This window comes from Schistocerca piceifrons, chromosome 1, assembly GCF_021461385.2.
Source record: "Schistocerca piceifrons isolate TAMUIC-IGC-003096 chromosome 1, iqSchPice1.1, whole genome shotgun sequence".
Classification (NCBI taxonomy): domain Eukaryota; kingdom Metazoa; phylum Arthropoda; class Insecta; order Orthoptera; family Acrididae; genus Schistocerca; species Schistocerca piceifrons.
In genome coordinates this window covers 1101543145-1101568388 of record NC_060138.1, presented here as the reverse complement: position 1 = coordinate 1101568388, position 25244 = coordinate 1101543145, and the positions used below count along the sequence as shown (strand labels likewise).

Genomic DNA, 25244 nt, shown 5'->3' with positions numbered 1-25244 from the left:
AATTTCTCATACTGTTCAGTGTTTCCAGAACATCTCTATTTTCTCCATTTATCTGATCTTTTGATTACTCTTTTTCACTCTTTCATTCTCTTATTATTTCTGACTAACTTAGTTGTTTTGTCTGCTGCAGCACTGATTTTCTAGATAGTTCTTGCCACTTGGCAGGCTTAGTTGCTGTTATTTTATCTTGGAAGTGTTCATTGCTTCTTGTGATAGAAGTCCATATTGTTGTATTTTGCTAATTTCTATTGCCATTTTGTGTTTGTAAGCTACGAGTGTCACCTTAATTTTAGTCAGATAGTAATCAGAATCAAATTTACCATCACTGACTACATTAACATTTACAAATTCTTTCAAATATGGTGACTGAACTTTATTAGTAACTAAACTTTATATACACTCCTGGAAATTGAAATAAGAACACCGTGAATTCATTGTCCCAGGAAGGGGAAACTTATTGACACATTCCTGGGGTCAGATACATCACATGATCACACTGACAGAACCACAGGCACATAGACACAGGCAACAGAGCATGCACAATGTCGGCACTAGTACAGTGTATATCCACCTTTCGCAGCAATGCAGGCTGCTATTCTCCCATGGAGACGATCGTAGAGATGCTGGATGTAGTCCTGTGGAACGGCTTGCCATGCCATTTCCACCTGGCGCCTCAGTTGGACCAGCGTTCGTGCTGGACGTGCAGACCGCGTGAGACGACGCTTCATCCAGTCCCAAACATGCTCAATGGGGGACAGATCCGGAGATCTTGCTGGCCAGGGTAGTTGACTTACACCTTCTAGAGCACGTTGGGTGGCACGGGATACATGCGGACGTGCATTGTCCTGTTGGAACAGCAAGTTCCCTTGCCGGTCTAGGAATGGTAGAACGATGGGTTCGATGACGGTTTGGATGTACCGTGCACTATTCAGTGTCCCCTCGACGATCACCAGTGGTGTACGGCCAGTGTAGGAGATCGCTCCCCACACCATGATGCCGGGTGTTGGCCCTGTGTGCCTCGGTCGTATGCAGTCCTGATTGTGGCGCTCACCTGCACGGCGCCAAACACGCATACGACCATCATTGGCACCAAGGCAGAAGCGACTCTCATCGCTGAAGACGACACGTCTCCATTCGTCCCTCCATTCACGCCTGTCGCGACACCACTGGAGGCGGGCTGCACGATGTTGGGGCGTGAGCGGAAGACGGTCTAACGGTGTTCGGGACCGTAGCCCAGCTTCAAGGAGACGGTTGCGAATGGTCCTCGCCGATACCCCAGGAGCAACAGTGTCCCTAATTTGCTGGGAAGTGGCGGTGCGGTCCCCTACGGCACTGCGTAGGATCCTACGGTCTTGGCGTGCATCCGTGCATCGCTGCGGTCCGGTCCCAGGTCGACGGGCACGTGCACCTTCCGCCGACCACTGGCAACAACATCGATGTACTGTGGAGACCTCACGCCCCACGTGTTGAGCAATTCGGCGGTACGTCCACCCAGCCTCCCGCATGCCCACTATACACCCTCGCTCAAAGTCCGTCAACTGCACATGCGGTTCACGTCCACGCTGTCGCGGCATGCTACCAGTGTTAAAGACTGCGATGGAGCTCCGTATGCCACGGCAAACTGGCTGACACTGACGGCGGCGGTGCACAAATGCTGCGCAGCTAGCGCCATTCGACGGCCAACACCGCGGTTCCTGGTGTGTCCGCTGTGCCGTGCGTGTGATCATTGCTTGTACAGCCCTCTCGCAGTGTCCGGAGCAAGTATGGTGGGTCTGACACACCGGTGTCAATGTGTTCTTTTTTCCATTTCCAGGAGTGTAGTTGTACCAAAACAAGTGGCATGAGCAGAGTGTATGCTTTTGCTGCTTTTATGAACTAAGCTGCTTGTTGGCTAAACAACTATTTTTTATAATAGATTTAATTAAGAAGTAAATATAATGAGAAGCAGTACCAAAGATAGCCAGATTTTTGAATAGGTTTCTGTAGGACATTCCTGAAATATATCATAGACAATTTGTTGCAAATGTTTTCAGACTCATAAAGCCTTAATTTGGCACAATACATTGCCATATAGCATTATGGACTGCAGCTATCACATTATCAATGAAAATAACCAAATGCTGTAAATATGATGTAACTGGAGAGATAAAGAAATCCACTCACCAAACAGCAGCAGGAGAACACACATGTAAAAGGTATTACAGTTTGCAAGCTTTCAGAACCACTGGCTCCACAAGCTTGCAAATAATATGTTTATCTGTGGATTCTTCTATTGCCACTTGACGAGTAGATTTTTTATCAATCCAGTTATGTTATATAAAAAAATTATCAGTTTTTTTAAATTTTTGTATTATTTATGTCTGGAATATTTTGCATGACAAATGATCATTTGTTTGGGAATTTCGGCAGTTGTATGGTGTGACTGGCTCTGAGCACTATGGGGCTCAACTGCTGTGGTCATAAGTCCCCTAGAACTTAGAACTACTTAAACCTAACTAACCTAAGGACATCACACACATCCATGCCCGAGGCAGGATTCGAACCTGCGACTGTAGTGGTCGTGCGGTTCCAGACTGTACCGCCTTTAACCGCTCGGCCACTCCGGCCGGCTATGGTGTGATTCTACCCTACAATTTAAGGCTGTCAACACCTTCTATCTGCATGTTCTCATATGCTGTGTATTTGATGGATTAAAACCTCTCACATTTTCTGAACATCATATAGTGAATATTTTGATGTTAAAGAGAAGGAAATACATTGTTTCCAAAGTTATAGCTCTCAGTTGCTTGGTTCATCAATGTAACTTCAGACGGCAGATGATGCAGTTCTCCATAATGAAGTACACTCTTAAAAAAGCTGCACAAATATTCAGTCAATCAGAACTTGACAATATTTCAAAGTGGTGCAACTAGTTTTAAATGTTCAGCAGTGTAAAGTTGTGCACTTCACAAAATGAAAAAACATGTAGTATCCTATGAATACAATATCAGTGAGTCACAATTGTACTCAGTCAGCTCATATAATTACCTCATTACAGCAGTTTGCAAGAATATGAAGTGGAATGTTCACACATGTTCAGTTGCAGGAGAAGCAAGTGGTAGACTTTGTTCACTGGCTGAAAAATTGAGTCGGTCTACAAAGGAGATTGCTTAGAAATCACTTGCACGCCCCAGCTATACCTACAAAAGCAACAATAAGGATTACCATTGTCCCTGTATGCACTCATTACTCTTTCCAAACTAATATTTCTCATTTCCCAATATTCTTAGCTGATCCTGTCTCCTTAAATTTCCTTTTCCCTAGAACTCGCTTTATCAGAGAACATCTATGTCATACACACATAAATTCTTATATCTGCCACTATCATTATTATTACTATTGTCATTATTTCTACTATTACTGTAATCTCTATCAGTGGCGGCAGCTGTAGCAGTGCAATTCACACTTCCACATCAGAAACTAAAATCATTTTAAATACTAATTGTCATATTAAAATTGTTATTTCTTAGGTAACTATGATGCAAAAACCCTGGTCCAGTGTAACAGAGTGCCTGATTAAATAAATAAAAATCTTAGACTATTGCCCAAGTGTGAAGGATTCACACAAGATATGACTAGCAGCGGATATTGAACATATTCAAAGAAGGGCAGCATGAATGGTCACAGGTTTGTTTGGCTCATGGGAGAGTGTCATGGAAATGCTGAAAAGCCTCAATTGGAAAATGCTTGAAGATAGACACCACTTACCCATTGGAAGCCTATTTATAAAAAAAAAGTTTCAAGAACCAGTATTAAGTGGGGAGTATAAAGATGTCTTTCATCCCTTATGCACTGCTCCCAAAGGGATGCAGATGAGATTTGACTAATTACAGCACACATACAGACATTTAACCAGCCATTCTCCCTGCCCACATGCAACTGGAATGGGGAAAGCTCCAATATTTGAAATAATGCCAAGTACACTCTGTCATGGCCTCCACAGTTGTTTGCACATTACGTTCATAAATGTAGATGTAGAATGGCAGGAGATGACACACACCAATGACCTATATTTGCTACCTTCCACAAAAAGGAACAAAACTGAGATTCTTCCTGACGGTGATGTACCCTTATTGCACCTGTCATAAGTGTGATACACTTGAATAAAGGAAGTAAAAAGATCCATGATAAGGGTACTATGTGAGGTGAGCAGCCATAAGCCACATTTGTATCACTCAGTTCATCACAGGAATGTGTGTTTACCGGGGCAAACCAGCTTTTACACTGATGTACAGATAAATGAAAGTTTCATGGATAAATCTTGATTTACTCTGCAAAGTGACAACAGATATGGTTTGATTTGTCAAAAGATTGAACTCAATGGTTTCTACCAAAACCTAGACTGGATGCTAATGAATTCATTTTTAAGAAAAACACACTCACCCATTCTTCATCTGTCTAGTAGACTTGTTTGTTTTGCTCATCTTTGCTTCATTTCCTCCTCAGCTATGAAGGTCCTTTATAATATGAATTGTGTGTGAATGTATCCTCCTGCCACACAAAACAACATTTTCTCTTTTCTGCCCTGAAAAATAAAACTAGGATTCTACAATCTAGGAGTAAAGCCAATTTATCCTCATTGTTGTGTACCAGCTGTAGTGGGAATGCACCTCCTTAAGGTAAGTACTGGATGGGCCATATATCATTCTGTAAGCACATTTCTATATGTAATTTTTCTCTTAACACTACACATAAGCAAGCAAATACACTAACTAACAAAAAAGTGAAGCACCAAGAAGGGGAGGAGGAAACAAAATGAAACTTCATGGGTTGATTGGATATATGATGTTATTTCAGTGATTACAAAAATGAGACAAATTTACAAACGACTTGTTCATATAATCCCACATACGAGTACGATGTAGCACCTCTCAGGCCTGGAGCGTGAACTGATCTCTCTGGAAAGGGCTTCATAAAGCCATTACATCCTTTACTGAGGCTTCCTGGCACCCAACTGTTGTAACTGGTCCTTGACATATGAGATACTGGCACTGGAACAGTGTTGATATCAAGCTGCTCCCACCTGTTTTCTATCAGGAACAGATCTAGTGTTAATTCTGCCTATGGTAGTATCTCTACAACATGCAGACAGTTCATAGAGACACATCTCATATGTAGATGAGCACTCTCCTGTCAAAAAATGGCACCATGATACAAGAGCAACACATGAGGTCACAGGATGTCTGTGACATACTGTTGTCGGGGTTCCCTCAGTCACTACTAGCCATGGCCTGAGGCCATACCCAGGGATACCATTGCTGTGCCTCTCCAAAATACTGGAAGAATGGGACCTCTCATCAAGTCACCACCATACTCATTGATGATGGTCATTCAGTTGATGATTCATCACTGAATACAGTGTGGTGCCATTTATCAGCAGTCATTGCTTCTCAGTCATGGCAGCACACCAAACACAGCCATTTGTGTTGTAATATTAATGGCATACTATGCACGAATGGTAATGCCCTGGCTTGGCTGCAGTTACTCTCTAAGCAACTGTATAGGATCACTCAGAATGTTGCCGGGAGTCCATTATATGTTCTCAGTAGGCAGGCACAGATGTAAGGGGTTACACTGTGCTTGGTGGACAATAAAGTGATCCTCTCTTGTTGGGGTCAGAAGTGGTCAACTAGAACCTCAATGAGGAGTATGCCTGCTCTCAAATATCTGTGCAGTCAAACATTGGGCTATTGCCACATCTGAATGCTCCACAAATGTGGGTACTGCACGATTTGAGCAACTGGCCAAATGGAGACCTACGATGAGGTCCATTTCAATCTCTGTCAGTTGCTGACAACACTGTCTCACATGAGCCTGCTGCATCTCCGTATCCTTCAAAATGATCACTCAATATCTGACACTGTTTATGCCCATTATACACCATATAAGGCCTGGTAACAAAACTAAACACAAACAACACTTATAAACTTTGGTGGCCATTCTACCTGTCACAGAGAAAAGCAACTATAATCATTTACATATCCCTGCTGATGTTGTGTTCATGTACAAAGTTCCATTGACATCTGACCATATCTTCTGGGTGCTTCACCTTTTTGTCAGGCGACTTCCATCTAGAGACGAGTGTGTTTTCTACTGATATTGCTTTTTCCTGTTATATTTGCAGATAGAACATACCACACTCTGCTATATAATATATAATTCTTTCATATAATCTGAATTATCCCAGAACATTATACCTTAGTACAGTACTGAATGAAAGTATGCTACCAAACCTGTCTGCAGGTCAACACAGTGAAACAGGTATCTAACCGCAGAGTAGGTTAAACTGATAGAGCTACCCTGGTTTATTATTCATGTGGACCACTAGAGACTACACTCATGGAACTCATCCAGAGTGTGCCTATAGATTTCTTCTGGTACCTTTATAAAATCTTTATTTGTTGGGAATTGTGTGGTACGAGTATATGCTTTTAAGATTCTACATCTACATGATTACTCTGCAATTCACATTTAAGTGCTTGGCATAGGGTTCATCGAACCACAATCATACTATCTCTCTACTATTCCACTCCCGAACAGCGCGCGGGAAAAATGAACACCTAAACCTTTCTGTTCGAGCTCTGATTTCTCTTATTTTATTCTATGATCATTCCTACCTATTGTAGGTTGGGCTCTACAAAATATTTTCGCATTCAGAAGAGAAAGTTGGTGACTGAAATTTCGTAAATAGATCTCGCCGCGACGAAAAACGTCTTTGCTTTAATGACTTCCATCCCAACTGGCGTATCATATCTGCCACACTCTCTCCCCTATTATGTGATAATACAAAACGAGCTGCCCTTTTTTGCACCCTTTCGATGTCCTCCATCAATCCCACCTGGTAAGGATCCCACACCGTGCAGCAATATTCTAACAGAGAACGAACGAGTGTAGTGTAAGCTGTCTCTTTAGTGGACTTGTTGCATCTTCTAAGTGTCCTGCCAATGAAATGCAACCTTGGGCTCGCCTTCCTCACAATATTATCTATGTGGTCTTTCCAACTGAAGTTGTTTATAATTTTAACACCCAGGTACTTAGTTGAATTGACAGCCTTGAGAATTGTACTATTTATCGAGTAATCGAATTCCAATGGATTTCTTTTGGAACTCATGTGGATCACCTCACACTTTTCGTTATTTAGCATCAACTGCCACCTGACACACCATACAATAATCTTTTCTAAATCGCTTTGCAACTGATACTGGTCTTCAGATGACCTTACTAGACAGTAAATCACAGCATCATCTGTGAACAACCTAAGAGAACAGCTCAGACTGTCACCCAGGTCATTTATTTAGATCAGGAACAGCAGAGGTCCCAGGATGCTTCCCTGGGGAACACCTGATATCACTTCAGTTTTACTTGATGATTTGCCGTCTATTACTACGAACTGCGACCTTCGTGACAGGAAATCATGATTCCAGTCGCACAGCTCAGACGATACCCCATAGGCCCGCAGCTTGATTAGAAGTCGCTTGTGAGGAACAGTGTCAAAAGCTTTCTGGAAATCTAGAAATATGGAATCAACTTGAGATCCCCTGTCGATAGCAGCCATTACTTCGTGTGAATAAAGAGCTAGCTGCGTTGCCGAAGAACGATGTTTCCTGAAACCATGCTGATTACGTATCAATAGATCGTTCCCTTCGAGGTGATTCATAATTTTTGAATACAGTATATGCTCCAAAACCCTACTGCAATCCGACGTCAATGATATAGGTCTGTAGTTCGATGGATTACTCCTACTACCCTTCTTAAACACTTGTGCGACCTGCGCAATTTTCCAATCTGTAGGTACAGATCTATCAGTGAGCGAGTGGTTGTATATGATTGCTAAGTAGGGAGCTATTGTATCAGCGTAATCTCAAAGGCACCTAATCGCTATACAATCTGGACCTGAAGACTTGCCCGTATCAAGCGATTTGAGTTACTTCACAACCCCTAAGGTATCTACTTCTAAGAAACTCATGCTAGCAGCTGTTCGTGTTTCAAATTCTGGAATATTCCATTCGTCTTCCCTGGTGAAGGAATTTTGGAAAACTGCGTTCAATAGCTCCGCTTTAGCGGCACAGTCGTCGGTAACAGTACCATTGGCACTGCACAGCGAAGATATTGATTGCGTCTTGCCGCTTGTGTACTTTATATACTACCAGAATTTCTTCAGATTTTCTACCAATTTTTGAGAGAATGTTTTGTTGTGGAACCTATTAAAGGCCTCTCGCATTGAAGTCCGTGCCAAATTTCAAGCGTCTGTAAATTTTAGCCAATCTTCGGGATTTCGCATTCTTCTGAACTTCGCATGCTTTTTCCGTTGCCTCTGCAACAGTGTTCAGACCTGTTTTGTGTACCATGGGGGATCACTCCCATCTCTTACCAATTTATGAGGTATGAATCTCTCAATTGCTATTGCTACTATATCTTTGAATTTGAGCCACATCTCGTTTACATTTGCATAGTCAGTTTGGAAGGAATGGAGATTGTCTCTTAGGAAGGCTTCTAGTGACACTTTATCTGCTTTTTCAAATAAAATTATTTTGTGTTTGTTTCTGGTGGATTTGGAAAAGATGGTATTGAGCCTAGCTACAATGACCTTGTGATCACTAATCCCTGTATCAGTTATGATGCTCTCTATTAGCTCTGGATTGTTTGTGGCTAAGAGGTCAAGTGTGTTTTCGCAACCATTTACAATTCGCGTGGGTTCGTGGACTAACTGCTCGAAATAATTTTCAGAGAAAGCATTTAGGACTATCTCGAAAGATGTTTTCTGCCTACCACCAGTTTTGAACAAGTATTTTTGCCAACATATTGAGGGAAGGTTGAAGTCCCCACCAACTATAACCATATGAGTGGGGTATTTATTTGTTACAAGACTCACATTTTTTCTGAACTGTTCAGCAACTATATCATCGGAGTCTGGGGGTCGGTAGAAGGAGCCAATTATTAACTTAGTTCAGCTGTTAAGTATAACCTCCACCCATACCAATTCGCACAGTGTATCTACTTTGACTTCACTACAAGATAAACCACTACTGACAGACACAAACACTCCACCACCAATTCTGCCTAATCTATCTTTCCTGAACACCGTCTGAGACTTCGTAAAAATTTCTGCAGAACTTATTTCAGGCTTTAGCCAGCTTTCTGTACCTATAACGATTTCAGCTTCTGTGCTTTCTATTAGTGCTTGAAGCTCAGGGACTTTCCCAGCACAACTACAACAATTTGCAACTACAATTCTGACTGTTCCTTGATCCAAGCACGTCCTGTATTTGCCATGCACCCTTTGAGATTGCAGCCCACCCCGTACTTTCCCGAGGCCTTCTAACCTAAAAAAAACCACCCAGTCCACGCCACACAGCCTCCGCTACCCGTGTAGCTGCCAGAATCAAACTTTATGCTGTTGACCAGTTATAAGCCTTGTCCATAATTCTCTCAGTTGTATGTATTATGTATGTGTTCAGGTCCTTTATCATCAGCAAGCATCAGACTGTTTGAAGAATCATCAACTGTTCCTGGTAAATCCTTGGGTGTGTCAAGAATAGGAGAGGGCCAATCACCGAATCTTGTGGGACACCACATTTAATGTTTCCCCTCTCTGACTATAGTATCTTTCCTTTTACATAATTTATCAGTGTGGCCTCAATTTTTTGTTGTGAAGATATGACTCCATATAGGAATGCCTTCAATGTCATAAGTCTAAGAGCCAGCTGTCTTTAGAAGTTAGTATAGCATAATGGACCACATAAATGTTGTCAACAAAGTTACAGAAAGAGACAATGAATGTCACCAATCACTTTGTATGGAGTTTTTAATTATGAGAAAGTTTTTGACTCTGTTGCAGTAAAATCTGTTCTGGCAGTGCTTGAGAAGCACAGGGAGGAATCTACCTGCTACAGTTTGTTGAGGAATACGCACAACAAGTCTAAAGTTTTCTTTTGATTACATCAAGTGCAAGAAAAGTTGAGAATTGAGACAGAGTTAAGCAAAGAGATTCCATTTCACCAAAATTATTTTCTGCATCCTTGAAGATATTTTCAAATAATTAAAATTTGATGCAAAAGGAATGCACATAAGCAGTTCTTACCTGAACCACCTTCAATGTAAAGACGACATTGTTTTGTTTGTGTCAGATCCAGAAGAACTTAAGCAAAAGATGGAGAAAATGAACAGAGCAAATATGACGGTAGGCCTGAAGATTATTTACAGTATGCTAAGAGGAATAAATAGGGGGCTAAAATGGCTTGAAATTCATTTGGAAAACTGAATGTTTTATTCAGAAGTAAATTCCCAGTGTGTTCTGAATGGGAAAATGGAGAATTGGTTAAGGGGGTCAGGAAGATAGGAAAGAAGGATACGAGTGTGAAGTTGAAAGAAGATAAATGCACAGATGTATTTCAGAAAATAGTAAAGAGCAATGGTACCAAGTGGTGAAATGAAGTCAGCACAGGAGGAATGGGGAAGGTTCAAAACACCAATGGTGGAAGCAGCAGAAAAAGTGTGCGGCAGACTCTGTGTTAAGAAAAGGTGGAAAAAACACCCTGGAGGAATGGTAGAGTAAGGGAGGAAGTCACAAAGAAAAACACAGCATTCCATATATGATTTAAAGAGAGATCAGGGGAAGAAAGAAAGTAATATGCAAGGAAGAAGGAGGGTTAAGAGAGTGGAAGCAAATAGAAGAAGAAAGGGATGGAAGAGGGGACAAAAATGATGGATGAGGGCAGTGATGGGAATAAGAACGTCCCCTGACAGTTAAGGCAAGAAGAGAGGCATGATGGGAAATGTTATAACTACAAATAGAGAAGTAAAAGGAAGTTGAGAATACACTCTAAGACAAAAAAAAACAATGCACCATAAAAGAATTATCAGAACAAGACAGAAATTCGTAGATTGGATGTACTTGTAGAGGAAAACAAGCAACAACAATTTCATAAAAACTGGATGATTTATTATTATTAAAAAAAAGAGAGCTTCACAAATTGAGCAAGTCAAGCCTCTGGCACCTATGCAAGCAGTTATTCAGCTTTGCATTCATTGATAGAGTTGCCGGATGTCCTCCTGACTAATATTGTGCCATACCTATCCAACTGACATGTTAGACCATCAAAATCCTAAGCTGGTTAGTGATGCCTGCCTATAACACTCCATATGTTCTCAATTGGGGACAGATTCGGTGACCTTGGTGGCCAAGAGAGGGTCTGACAATCCTGAAAACAATCAGTAGAAGCTCTTTCCATATGCTTGCAGGCATTCTCTTGGTTAAATGTAAGACAAGGTCAGCTGGCCGCAGCAGTGCTTTGCAACAGATAATGAAATCATGGACATCGTTGAGTTTCCTAGAGGGCTAGATACTGAGGTGAGGGCCCAGGATGGCTAAAAAAGAAAAGAAGAAATTGCAACTCGGCTTTTGACAACATAATGTGTAGTTTATTTAACCATTTGTTACATCTCTAACTTCTACAGATTCCTGATGCACCCTTGTCCAGTTTTTGGTTGATGCTACAGATCTTCCAGTTTTTGGCTTGGACTGGAATAGTGGAAAGAATCAAGTTATACATTAATAGGCAGAAGCAACTAATGCAAGCTACTTCTGCCAATTATACTAGTAACAAAATATGACTGCCACTAATCTAATGTAATCATTTATATAACTGGAGGAAACACTGAAAATTATTTACAATTAGATAGGGTTATGTATATTAGGAGAAAATTAAGTACTTTTAAAGAAAGCCACTGCTCCTTATCTTATCTACTCAGCAGATGCTTTCATCTAATACTTGAAATAAAGCATATCGGCAATCTCACACAGACCACTGTCGGCAATTCAAATACCAGCAAGGGCAATGCCTGTGTGTCATAAATACACCTGGGAAGACAATGCTGATTTTGATTTGATGACAGCATATGCCCCCTGTGGGATAGATGTACTGATAATGGTTTCAGTGTCATCCACCAATGGATAGTGTAGTGGTGTACCCACTACAACACCATCTGCATCTGTCCTTTAATAGAGAATGCTCCCGCCCAGAGGACTCAAAATGGTGCACGTGACACACAAGCAAAGATGCCACAGAGAGGCACTCGTGCTTCCTGCGGCCAACTGAGCGAGTTTGAAAGGGGTAAAATTGCGGCCTTATGAGTGGCTGTAGGGTCCTTTTGAAGCATTGCCACACAAGTTGGAAGTGCTGTGTCAGTTGTGCAACATTGCTGGTATCAGAGGTCACGTGAACATTCTCACACCCATAGATGAGGTTCTGGATATCCTCACAGCACGGCTACCCACCAGTATCATTATATTATACAGACACCAGTGACAGATTGTACAGCTACCACAGCACAGATAAGAGGGCTTTTGCGACCAGACCAACACAAACTGTTGCAAACCAGTTACAGGCAGAGCGACTATGGGCACACACACCTCTAGGCTGTCTTTCACTTGTGATAAAGCATTGGCATGCATGACTCAATTGATGCCATAAGAGGATCACTTGGAAGATGGAATGGCATGCTGTGGTCTTCAGTGATGAAAGAAGATTCTGCCTGCATACAAGTGATGGTTATTTGTGTGTATGATGTAGATCTGGTCAGCACTGTCTTGTAGGATGCATTTGTCCAAGATATATTGGCACTGCCCCAGGTCTTATTGTCTGGGATGTGATAAGCTACACCTCTGATTCACCTTTGGTGTTTCTCGAGGGGATGCTAACCGGTGCTCGGTATGTGCAGACTGTTGTTAGACCCATTCTTTTGCCTTTCTTGAACAGGAAGGTGATGTTTTGCTACAACAGGATAACGCTCACCTACACTCTATTTGTGAAACTCAACATGCTCTGTAAGACATGTAGCAACTTTGCTGGCCAGCAAAATCTCTGGGCCTGTCTCCAATCCAGCATGTGCAGGATATGATGGGAGATAAGTGGTTACAGAACCACAGGAATAGATCAAGCAGGCATGGCATAAAGTATCCCAGGGCAGTATTCATCATGTGTACAATCAACTGGGTGCTAGAGTCAGCACCTGCACTGCTGCCCACGGAGGCTACACCACCTACTAATATGGGTGTTCCAGCACAGGTTGATACCTGGTGCCTCAGAACTGCTTGTGCTATTGATCTATAAATGTAATCATTTCATGTACTCCAATCTTGAGTGAACTGGAAACTTCTAACAGTGTGTAGCATTTTTTTTTTTTTTTCCTGGCAAAGTATTAGAGGCTCGTGTAGGGCCCCCGTGAGCATGCAGAAGTGCCGCAACACAGTGCAACTTGGACTTGACTAATGTCTGAAGTAGTGCTGGAGAGAGTTGACACCATGAATCCTACACGGCTGTCCACAAATCCGTAAGAGTACAAGGGGGTGAAACTTTTTCTGAAGAGCATGTTGCAAGGCATCCCAGATATGCTCAATAATGTTCATCTCTGGGGAGTTTGGTGGCCGGCTGAAGTTTGTAAACACAGAAGAGTGTTCCTGGAATGACTATGTAGCAATTCTGGACATGTGGGGTGTCGCATTGTTCTGCTGGAATTTTCCAAGTCCATCAGAATGCACAACGGACATGAATGCATGTAGGTGATTGGACAGGATGCTTACGTATGTGTCACCTATGAGAATCACATCTAGATGTATTGGGGTCCCATATCACTCCAACTGTGCATGCCCCACCCCATTACAGAGCCTCCACCAGCTTGAACAGTCTCCTGTTGACATGCAAGGTCCATGGATTCATGAGGTTGTTTCCATACCTGTACACATCCATCCTCTAGATACAATTTGAAAAGAGACTCGTCCGACTGAGCAACGTGTTTCCAGTCATCAACAGTCTAAAGTCAGTGTTGATGGGTACAGTGAGGCATAAAGCTTTGTGTCATGCAGCCATCAAGGGTACATGAGTAGGCCTTTGGCTCCAAAAGCCCACATCGATGATGTTTTGTTGAATGGTTCGCATGCTGACACTTGATGGCCCAGCATTGAAATCTGCAGCAATTTGTGGAAGGGCTGCACTTCTGTCACATGATCGCTTCTGTTCAGTCACCATAGGTCTCATTCTTGCAGAACCTTTTTCCAGCCACAGCGACATAAGAGATTTCATGTTTTACCAGATTCCTGATATTCATGGTACACTCATATGGGAAAATCCCAACTTTATTGCTACCTCAGAGATGCTGTGTCCCATTGCTCATGCACTGACTATAATGCCACATTCAAACTCACTTAAATCTTGATAATCTGCCATTGCAGCCACAGCAACTGCTCTAAAAATTGCACCAGACACTTGTTGTCTTATACAGGCTTTGCTAACAGCAGTGTCATATTCTGCCTGTTTGCATATCCCTGTATTTGTAAGCACGGGCCTGTACCAGTTTCTTTGGTGGTTCAGTGTATGAGAAATACATACCTAATTAATAACGACATACAAAACTGTGTTTTTAGTTTATTCATTTAATTTATAGCAGTGAAGCCTCATTTATAGTGACTTACACATTCCTGGTTGCAAAGTAATTAGCTTGAGAAATACGCAGTGTCTCCTCTGAAAATTCCTCATGGCTCCCCCTGCCCTATGCTGACCTGTGAAAATGGAGGGGGTGTATGGTACTCACACTGCTCGCAGTTCTATACTTGCCATCTACTTGCAGGAAATGTTGACTGTGAACCCCTGAAGCAACTGAGTACTGAGTGTCCCAACAATGGACAATTACTATACCCATTCATGCACTCATTCAGTTTAGTGGTAGTCATTCCTACATAGAACACTGTGTAGTGAACACAAGTTAATTGGTGAACAATGTGTGTGGACAAATCATATCACAACCCCAAACCATATATACTCTGTGTAATTGGATAGATAAAAAATCTACTCACTAAGTGGCGGTAGGAGAACACACATATAAAAAGTATTACAGTTTGCATGCTTTTGGAGCCAGTGGCTCCTTCTTCTGGCAGAAAGATTGAAGGGTAAGAAAGAGGGGTGAAGGAAGAGGACTGGTTAGGTTTAGGAAAAGAGGTAGAGTTCAGAAAAAATGCTGGATCGAGGAAGACTTACCCATATAAACTCTAACCCTTTCCCTAAACCTCACCAGCCCTTTTACTTCACTCCTCTTCCTTCCCCTTCAAGCCTTCTGCCAGAAGGAGGAGCTGCTGGCTCTGAAAGTGTAACTGTAATACCTTTTATATGGGTGTTCTCCTGCCGGCACTTTGTGAGTATATTTTTTATCTATGCAATTACATTATTTTTTCAAAAATTGCTTATTTCATTGATATATACTCCATAGGCCACTTTAACGCACGTGGGCCAAGGTTACTACCCCTCCCATCATTCCTGTTGTAAAATCTGCACCATGAACCCACCCACTGCCACCTGTATGGCCCCACACTAGTAAATCCTACCATATTAAAGGGAGACCAGTTTGCGAAAATACACTTATCCGTTGCCAGCTGATTCATGTACACTGCATGGTGTTATACATGCGAATGATCACAACTAAACTGGCTAATTGCATGACTGAGCACAAAAGAACTATCTTCCCTGGGAGCATACAGTGTACAGTTCCTCATCATTCTCTACAGCATAGCTCAAGGGACCCAGTGCATGCTATATTTCACAAGCTATTTGAATCCTCCCATGGAATACTTGTTTCCCTGAACTCCTCAGATGGGAACTTGCTCTCCAAACCATCCTTGCATCACCTGATACCCTCATCAACTTAACAACATGTGTGTGTGTGTGTGTGTGTGTGTGTGTGTGTGTGTGTGTGTGTGTGTGTGTGTGCGTGTGTGAAAGAAACTAAGTATTGTGGATTATCTTCAGCAGGATTAAATTTTTGGCCATCTCTAGGTAATTAGTGCACAACAATTCCGTTTTATCCTTTCATATAATGTATATTTTCAGATATTCAGCTATATCAATGTCCCTTTTTTTTGCATAATGGTTGAATGATTTACCTAGTTGCCTTTATTTGCCTGTAGTTCAGACAGTGAGCACATCTACAAATATCACCCAAAGAACTTAATGAAGATCATTAGGATAGTTAAAAATATATTGTACAGATATCAGTTGCCATAATTGCTGCTCTCTTGCAATAATATCTGATCACAGAGAATGGAGGAGACAATATTTGTATTAAGTCTTTTCATTTCTGTCAAATCAGAAATCAGCATTATAGAGGAAAAAAAGATAGAGGAGGGGGCTGGGGGGGGGGGGGGCGGAGGAGATGAAAAAGAAGTAAGAGGACGAGGGGAAGCAGGAGGAGGGAAAAGAAGAAAAACTCTGCAGATAATACTGGTTTATACATGTATTTTTCTGATGATTTGTATATTTGAAATACAGTAATTTTGTTTATCTGGAAATGGAATCATTTCACATCTTAAGCAGTTAATTTCTAGCCTGGATCAATGTAATATTGATAATGGTATATCAACATGTCAGCAGAAGGAAAGCTGTTCTGCATATCTCAAGCTGGTACTGATGTCAAAATAATTGTAGATGTGAACATTGTACATTTTGCATATAAAGAATATGCAAAGGCAGATGGATTTCTCATGCCATATGTTCAAGCTTTACTCACACATAATTATTAGATGATATTATACAGGTGCAGCAATCATTATAATTCAAATCATGGTCATTGATTAATGATGTGCTTTCAGGTGTTCTGTTTTTTTTTTTTTTTTTTTTTTTTTTTCATTTTATGCACAGTATGTCATCAACTGACCCATCTGTCTTCTTCAAATGCTATGAGCTTTGCTGTTATGTGTATTTGCTGTTCCCTTGGCTCCAACCAAACTGTGAACCACTCACACTGCTGCTTGTAGCCAATTGCAGCTCCAGACACCCACTACAGCCCTTGATGCCCTTTTGTTTTTCAGAACTCACACAGACAGTCTGTGAAACACAAATTCTCTCAGCATTTCCCAACTCTGGTGGAGGTGATGGTTCATGAGATCTTCATAATTTTATTGGCAGAACCCAAGCCTTATTTAATTTGAAACTTCTGTACCTCTTTATTATGTTTTCTGACACTTTATTTCAACAGACTCATTAATTACACTGGCCCAGAAACTTGGCATTTGCACTAAAATTCTGGTCTCATCATATTTTATTTTATAACTATATTCAAAGTACTGCTCAGCAAAGCTGATTTGCTTAGTTGTTTTAGTCCAGTGTGTCACTAATGTTCCTTGCAACTCCCTTCAACCGTCCTGATAGTCTGCCCCACATAAGACATGCCACATTCACATGGAATGCAAGGCACATTCAACTTTAGAGAACTTAAATCATCTTTGACTTGACAAAGAATATTATTTCATCTTACTCAAGGGGAGCAAAATACAGTGGATGCTATGTATCTATAGGAGTCTACCAAGCTTTCCAGACAATGGGCCAGCATAAGGTAGATAAGTGGGGTTGAAGGTGTGAAATACATTGGCTTCCATGTCTCCATAGGAGTCTACTGATCTTTCCAGATGTTGGGCCAGTATAAGGTAAATATGTAATTATTTGAAGGGAGTGAGATACACTGAATGCCTTATTTCCATTGGAGTTATCTCTTTCTAGATATTGGCCAGTATAAGGTAAATAAGTGATTTGTTGAGGGGAGAAAAGTACACTGGATGCCACGTTTCCATACGGAAATGTTGAGATAATTTACATTTCGTGGAATATGAATGTGAGCTCCCAAAAACTAAAGAGTATCAGAGGGCATAGCAGGTGCTGGGAGTTGAGCTTGACTATAAACAGTGGTGTGAGAACAACAACAGTCCATAGTCTTGTTGGAGTCTGAGCAGTGAGTAGACGTAACAACAGAACTTGCACACATGAAGATGATGACTGGGTGGGTCATCAAAATATTGTGCATAAAATGGAAACAGCAACTTGGAAGAACACCCAGAAGCACCAATCATGCAGAGAAACTCTGAGAGATCACATACATACTGAGCTGTGCAAACACTTAACTGTATGATGTAAATATTCAATTACTGACTTGTAATATATTGTATTTCAGAATGTTGCAAGCATTGTCTGCAAATTTCCAATCTTATTGCAAAAGATGCTAGTGGGCTAACTCATACTACATATCCATTAACTTACAGAAAGGTCCCAATATTTTCAGCTCTTGTGTCTTAAATGTTTTATGATACCTGATCATGGTCAGGAGACTGAAATTGTTTGTAATAAAAGAGTATCTTTTAGCAGCTCTTGGCAGTTAACTATGACATTTTTATATGGCATTCACACTTTATATCACTTGGTTTGTTTTCTCATGCATTCTTGGAAGTTTCATAGGAACTGAAATTGAGAAATCAGATAGTTTATCATTTTCATTCATTCATATATGATATGGAACTGATGCACATAAATATTCAGTACTCAGAAATAAACTAGATCTTTTAAAGTTTTTGTGACAGAACATGGCCCCCATGTCATTGTGGTTACTGAACATGATCTTAAAGCTGAGGAACTAAAATTTTGTAAATTTATATATTCTAGCTAACAGCTACTGTACGCAGTAACATAAAAGCGGTGGGGTGGCTATTTTTGCTCAAGAGGCACTATTTACTATAATAATATAATTTTTGAATAAACGCAGCAGTGAAAGAAATCTAGAAGTCACCGGAATTATTCTTGAACTGAAGGGGGAGTGCAGTAATTACATGAAGCACAAAGTAAAAGGAATTTATCACCCAACAAATGCAGATGTATCACAATTTTCTAATAATCTCAGCTCATAATTAGTCTAAGTGGCCCCGTTAAGCTTACTATACTTGGAGATCTAAATATTAGTGTCAACTCCAATAACATGACTAACTTGAGGCGAACAGATATACTGATACATACAACCTTATAAACACAGTAGACACTGATACAAGAGTGACAGACTACATCCAGCAGGATGGATTATGTCACAATCAGTAAACTTGCTACAAACAGTGTTAAGCACAGCAATATAGACTTTCATTACTCAGACCAGAACTGTCTGTCTGCTGAGTCCATGGGTACAAACACAGCAGAAGCAAAAATGTTACTGAGCAGAAACAAACCCTGAATGATCGTAATACAAACTGCCTCAAACATAAACTAGCCAAGGAGGAATGTAACAGTGTCTGTGAGGTAAAAGGCTCAAACAACATATGGGATGAATTATATGAAACAATTTTCAGACATTAGAATCACTGTTGCCCAATTACAGATGTCGAAAGGACTCTTAACATATTGATAGAATCCAAAGCTGAAACTACCCAGTAGTCTGATTAAACTCAAGCAGAATGTTCATGACCTTATCTTACTTTAAATATCTAAAAAGGCTATCATTCTCAAGGAAAAGTACTGCAAAGCCATCAACATGTTTGAGCTTTCGAATTTAAAGAAAAAGGTTCAGAGTGATTCAGTCATTAAATCTGACAATGTGAGTAAAGCATCTTGGATGTTTATTAATCAATCCTGGAAAGCACCATCAAATGTGAATATGGAAAGAAAAAGCATACTGCATGAGGGCAAATTAATAGAAGATCCAACATCAATCTGTGACATTTTTAATAAATATTTCGTCACTCCATGTGGTATCCCAGCTCAATGTATTAACCAAAACAGTGAGATAAACATTTGCTCACTGCAATGTATAAACTATGAATTGAGAACATTGATTAAGTCAAATAATTAGCACATTAAAGACCAAGTACTCAGATGTCTGGGATGAGGAATATAGTGCCCTAGTTGAGAAGTGTCAGAAAGAATTAGTTAAACCTATTACCTACCTCATTAACTGCTGTATTTGGGAAACATCTATCCACACTCAATAAAAATGTGCAGTGTATAAGGAAGTATCCAAAAACTGGTTGAAATCTTTAGGCCTATTTCATTAATCCCCATACTTAACAAAATCTTTGAATATGTTTTGCTTTCACAACACAGCAAAAAATAATCCATTCACTGAAACACAATGTGGTTTCAGAAGAAACCACAGCACCACCACAGTGTATATGGTGTTCTGGATGATAGAAATTTGGCAGCAGGCATATTCCTTGATCTTACTAAAGCATTTGATTCAGTTAAACATGACATATTAATAAAGAAACTTTAGGCACATAGCTTAAAAGGTTCAGCAATACTACTGCTAACCAACTCCCTGTCAAATTGGAAGTAGTGTTCAAAGATAACCTATGAACCCTCTTCGCAACACAGTTCACAGTCAGTCAATGTAGTCCGCCCTGGTAGCTGAGTGGTCAGCGTGACAGACTGTCAATCCTAAGGGCCCGGGTTCGATTCCCGGCTGGGTCGGAAATTTTCTCCGCTCAGGGACTGGGTGTTGTGTTGTCCTAATCATCATCATTTCATCCCCATCGACGCGCAGGTCGCCGAAGTGGCGTCAAATCGAAAGACCTGCACCAGGCGAACGGTCTACCTGACGGGAGGCCCTAGCCACACGACATTTCCATTTCAATGATCAAATTGTAATCTCCCAGTCTTCTAGTGAAACAATGAAGCAAGGAGACCCCAGGAGTTAATTCTTGGCCCTTTCTCTTCTTGGTGTATGTGAATGATGACACCCAGCCAAAAAACTCTGAAATAGTGAGTTATGCAGATGACAAACTGCTGCTGTTTTTTGGAAAACATACCTGTGAACTTACATCTTCTGCAACAGTTGGAGTCATAAATATAATTAAGTATTTCAGGAACAAGATCTAAATGTAAATGTTAACAAATCACAACTGTTATCATTTAGACTATGAACTCTAGCTATACCTCTATAAATAATGTATGTGGAATTGAAGCAACACTCACTAACAGCTGCAAATTCTTACGCTTATACTTAGATGAGAACTTGCAATGGCCAAACCGTATTAACTTTGAATATGGAAAGATTGGTAGTGGATACTGTCTACTCAGTCACCTAGCAAAAACTGTTACAAAGCCATCAAAACTGTTTACTACAGAACAATATATCCTTTACTAAATTATGGTATCGAATTGTGGGGCTTTACTGCAGATCCACGCCTCAATAGATCAATGTTGCTACAGAAGAAGGCAGTTAAAATAATGCATGGTTTAGGTCATCATGATTCTTGTAGAGAGGTTTTTGTGCAATATAAGCACCTTAAAGTATATTCCTTCTATCTATACAAGGTGATTTTATTTATTGTACATCATCAAAAAGATTATAAAAAATGCAATGACATACATGACCACAGTACTATAAGTAAATATAACTAATTTCGGCAAAGAATCAACCTAGAAATAACAGACCATAGCCCATACATCATTGGTCAAATCTGGTTTAATAAACTGCCAAAAGACTTACATGCACATGATGGAAATATCTTCAAAATAAATGTTTATACTCACTTTCTGCATTTTTGGTTGAAAACATATGATCTTACAGATTTTTTTTTTTTAAATTAGACATGTTATAATTGTATACCTAATTTTGTGGATTTACATTCTCTTTTATGTCATTGGATTGCAGTTTCGTTAATTTATATCAACTATCTGTTGTGTGTATTTTAAAAGAAATTCTCAAAACGATGTGAAACAAAACTGGCATTTGCAAAAGTCATAATCTTTGTTGACTCTATGAAAATAAATAAACAAATAAATAAGTATATCCCATCATGAAGGAGAGACTTCAGGAATTTGGACAAGTGAAGTTATACATTATCAAACAGAAGCAACCAATGCTGGCTACTCTAGTAAAGTGTAATAATACGAAACTATGAGTAGTGCTCATCTACTCAAACTAACAATTATGGTAATTACTTCTGTGTTACCTTACGTACTTCATCTATACAGGAGGCAGCCTACAGAACACTTTCGTGACCTTTTCTCGAGTATAGCTCGAGTGTTAGGGATCCCCATCAGGTCAGATTAAAGGAAGATATCAATGCAATTCAGAGGCTTGCTACTAGATTTGTCACCAGTAGGTTTGATCAAAATGCAAGTATTACAGAAATGCTCTATGTACTCAAATGGGAGTCCCTGGACAGGAAAAAAATCCTCTTTTCAAAAATCACTGTTGAGAAAGTTTAGAGAACTGTCATTTGCAACAGACTGCAGAAAGAACCTACTGCCATCAACAAAAATCTCACATAAGTACCATGAAAACAAGATAAGTGAAACCATAGCCCATACAGAATCATGTAGACAATAATTTCTCTCTGCGTCCATTTATGAGTGGAACATGAAAGGCAATATGACCATATGACTCCATGAGGAGGATGAATGAAAATGCACATGTTGTTTCCTGACAGTTCACCCACGAAAACCATTTACACAAGAACTGCAGAAAAATAACCAATAAGGCCTTAGTAATTGCATTCATTTGTAATTTGATATCAACTCCATTGTTCTGCCCCAGTACTAATGTATACAAGTTCATATCAGTTCTTAGTACCACTTTTATCATTCACATTGCTCATTTTCAAACAGTGGAAAATCCAGGATGGAATAATGGCACTATTATGGAAAAGATAGATTGCTACTCACCACATGCTGGAAATGCTGAGTCACAGATACGCACAAAAAATGACTGTCAAACATTTTCTAATTTTACTCAAGGCTTTTGGCCAATATATTACGTGTTTGACAGTCTTTTTGTTGTGCCTGTTTGCAACAGCATCTCTGCTATATGGTGAGTAGCAATCTATCTGTTTCATAATATTGACAGTGCTCATTTTCATATTGTTACACGTCTTTCAATAATGTAATTAATCTGTCTCTCTTAATTCATGGTTATTGGTTGATTAACCTTTTACTTTCATTCAAAGCACAAGCTCAGGGAGGAAAAAGGTGGGGAAGGAAGCTAGTGTGCCTTTTTCAAAGAGACAATCTTGGCATTCACCTTAACTGATTTACAGAAACCAAATATGTCAGTGTAGTCAGATAAGTGAGAAAACAAGTGCCATAAAAAGGGATGTTTACTAGTATGTCCATATTATTTTGAACAATCCCTGAATGTATTCAGTGTGAATTTAACAGTTTACTGAACAAAATGAATAAAAAACTGAAACTTGTCATTTCTTTGATGTACTCGTTCAGTGCAAGGTCTTGAACCAACTATACAAATTAAATACAGTTACAGTATATTCACAAAATATACCTAAAAAGCAGGAACAGACTAACAGATACAAATGTAAGTCAACAGACTATCTGTATTTCAGAGACTGAGATTCTTTCATTTAGCAGAGAGAAAGGAAATAATTTGAGGACATGGATCTGCACCAGGACTAGCCATCGAAGTCATGCAAGGCAGGTACAGCAAAACAGCATGGTCAAAATAAAGGATGTAATGTCAGAGATGACTTACATGTGAAAATTTGAGAGTCAGAATTGCCTGAGGAGTTAAAAATTCAGAAATAGAAGGTATATAAGGAAAAATTAGAAAAGAAAAACAAAACAAGAAGACAACACACACACACACACACACACACACACACACACACACACACACACACACACACAGAGAGAGAGAGAGAGAGAGAGAGAGAGAGAGAGAGAGAGAAGAAAATAAATAGAAACTGCTAGGCAGGGAGAGAGAACACAAACAGCGTGTAAAAGGAAACATATATATAAAAAAAGAAATAGAAGAAGTAAAAGTAGTGTGATCATGGAAGACGTAAGATGTTGATAGGGAGACGGAGAAACAATAGAGGAAGGTGATAAAAATATGAGGAATCCTAGAACATATTCCTCAAGAATAATGAGGTATGTCACACAGAATGACTTCCTCCATGCTTACCAGCATGGATTCCAAAACCAGTGATCATATGAAAACTTATTTGTGCTTTTCCCACATGACATCCTGAAAGCCAAGGGCTTTGTGACTGGATTGAGGATTTCTTGGCAGGGAGGATACAGCATGTTATTTGAAACATAGAGTCATTGACAGAAGTAGAAGCAGCCTCAGGCATGCTGTGGGGAAATGTTTTTGAGCCCTTGTTGTTCACCCTGTACATTATTAACAACTTTGCTAAAAATTTTTGTAGATGATGATGTTGTTTATAATGAAGTACAGTCTGAAGAACTGCACAAATATCCAGTCAGTTCTAGATAAGATATCAAAGTGGTGCCAAGAATGACTACTTGTTTTGAATGTTCATAACTGTAAAACTGTGCCCTCTACAAAATACAGAAAAGTAGTATCCTGTGACTACAACTTCAGTGAGTCACATTTGGAAACAGTCCGCTCACACAAATACCAGAGTAGAACAGCTTTTAGGGATGTGAAATGGGTGGCAGACTTCAGCTCACTGACAGGAAACTGGAACAATACACACTGTCCCCAAAAGAGACTGCTTACATATCACTTATGTGTCCTACCTTAGAATACTTGTCAACTGTGTATGACCCATACCAAAAAAGACTGACAAGAGATATTGAAAATACACAATGAAAATCAGCACAAATGGTCACAGACTTGTTTGACTGATGCAAAGTGACACAGAAACATTGAAGAACAGAAATGGTGGATGCTTGACTGTCAATTATCCCATGAAAGCTAGCTTACGAAGTTTTGGATATCAGTATTAAGCAAAGAATCCAGATACATTGTTCAGACTCCTACATATCAGTCTCATAGGGACCATGAAGACAAGATTATACAAACTGCAGCATGCACCAAGGCATTTTAGTAGTCATTCTTCCCACACTCCATATGTAATTAAAATGGGAAGAAATTGTAACACGTGACCACATGATATGCACAGTTGTCTGAAGAGTACATATGTAGACGCCAACAGAGACAACTCATCCAATTTCAGATCAGGGTGTTAGTATGTTGTACATATGGTGCTGGAGGATTTCAAAGGGGATATGGGAGGACCCATGTGGCACAAATTATGAAGCAACCATTCGAGTTAAATTTTGTCTTTGGCCTCAGCTTGATGCTGCCCATTCACATTAGTTGGCTGTCATGCTCACTTCTGCACAAAACTGAATAGCAGAGACTTTTTGTATGAAGTATAATGCCTCATAAAAAAATTAAAGCATCCAGAAGGAGAGGAGGAAACAAAATTAAACTTCACTGATTGAGAGGGTATATGATGTTACTTCTTTCGTTACAAAATCGAGCCAAATTTACACAGGACTTGTCAGTATGAGACCATTTATCAGTATTTGTTGCACCCTGCCCAGACTGGATGCACGGACTGATTTGGTTGATAAGTGTGTGTTAAAGTCATTGTATCCTCTCCTGAGGCAAGCTGGCCCACAATTGTTATACTTGTC

General features: G+C 40.0%; 1 protein-coding gene across 6 annotated transcripts in view; it reads right to left on the bottom strand.

The window, feature by feature from the left end:
• LOC124776245 (PH and SEC7 domain-containing protein-like) overlaps nt 1–25244 on the bottom strand; it is an 850081-nt gene that overhangs the window by 21265 nt on the left and 803572 nt on the right. The window contains exon 15 of one of the 6 annotated variants that reach the window (XR_007015606.1): nt 4423–4530. The exons of the other annotated variants lie outside the window; for them this stretch is intronic. The gene's annotated coding sequence lies outside the window, so the exon portion shown is untranslated. The remainder of the gene's footprint in view (nt 1–4422; nt 4531–25244) is intronic. 6 annotated transcript variants of the gene reach the window in all.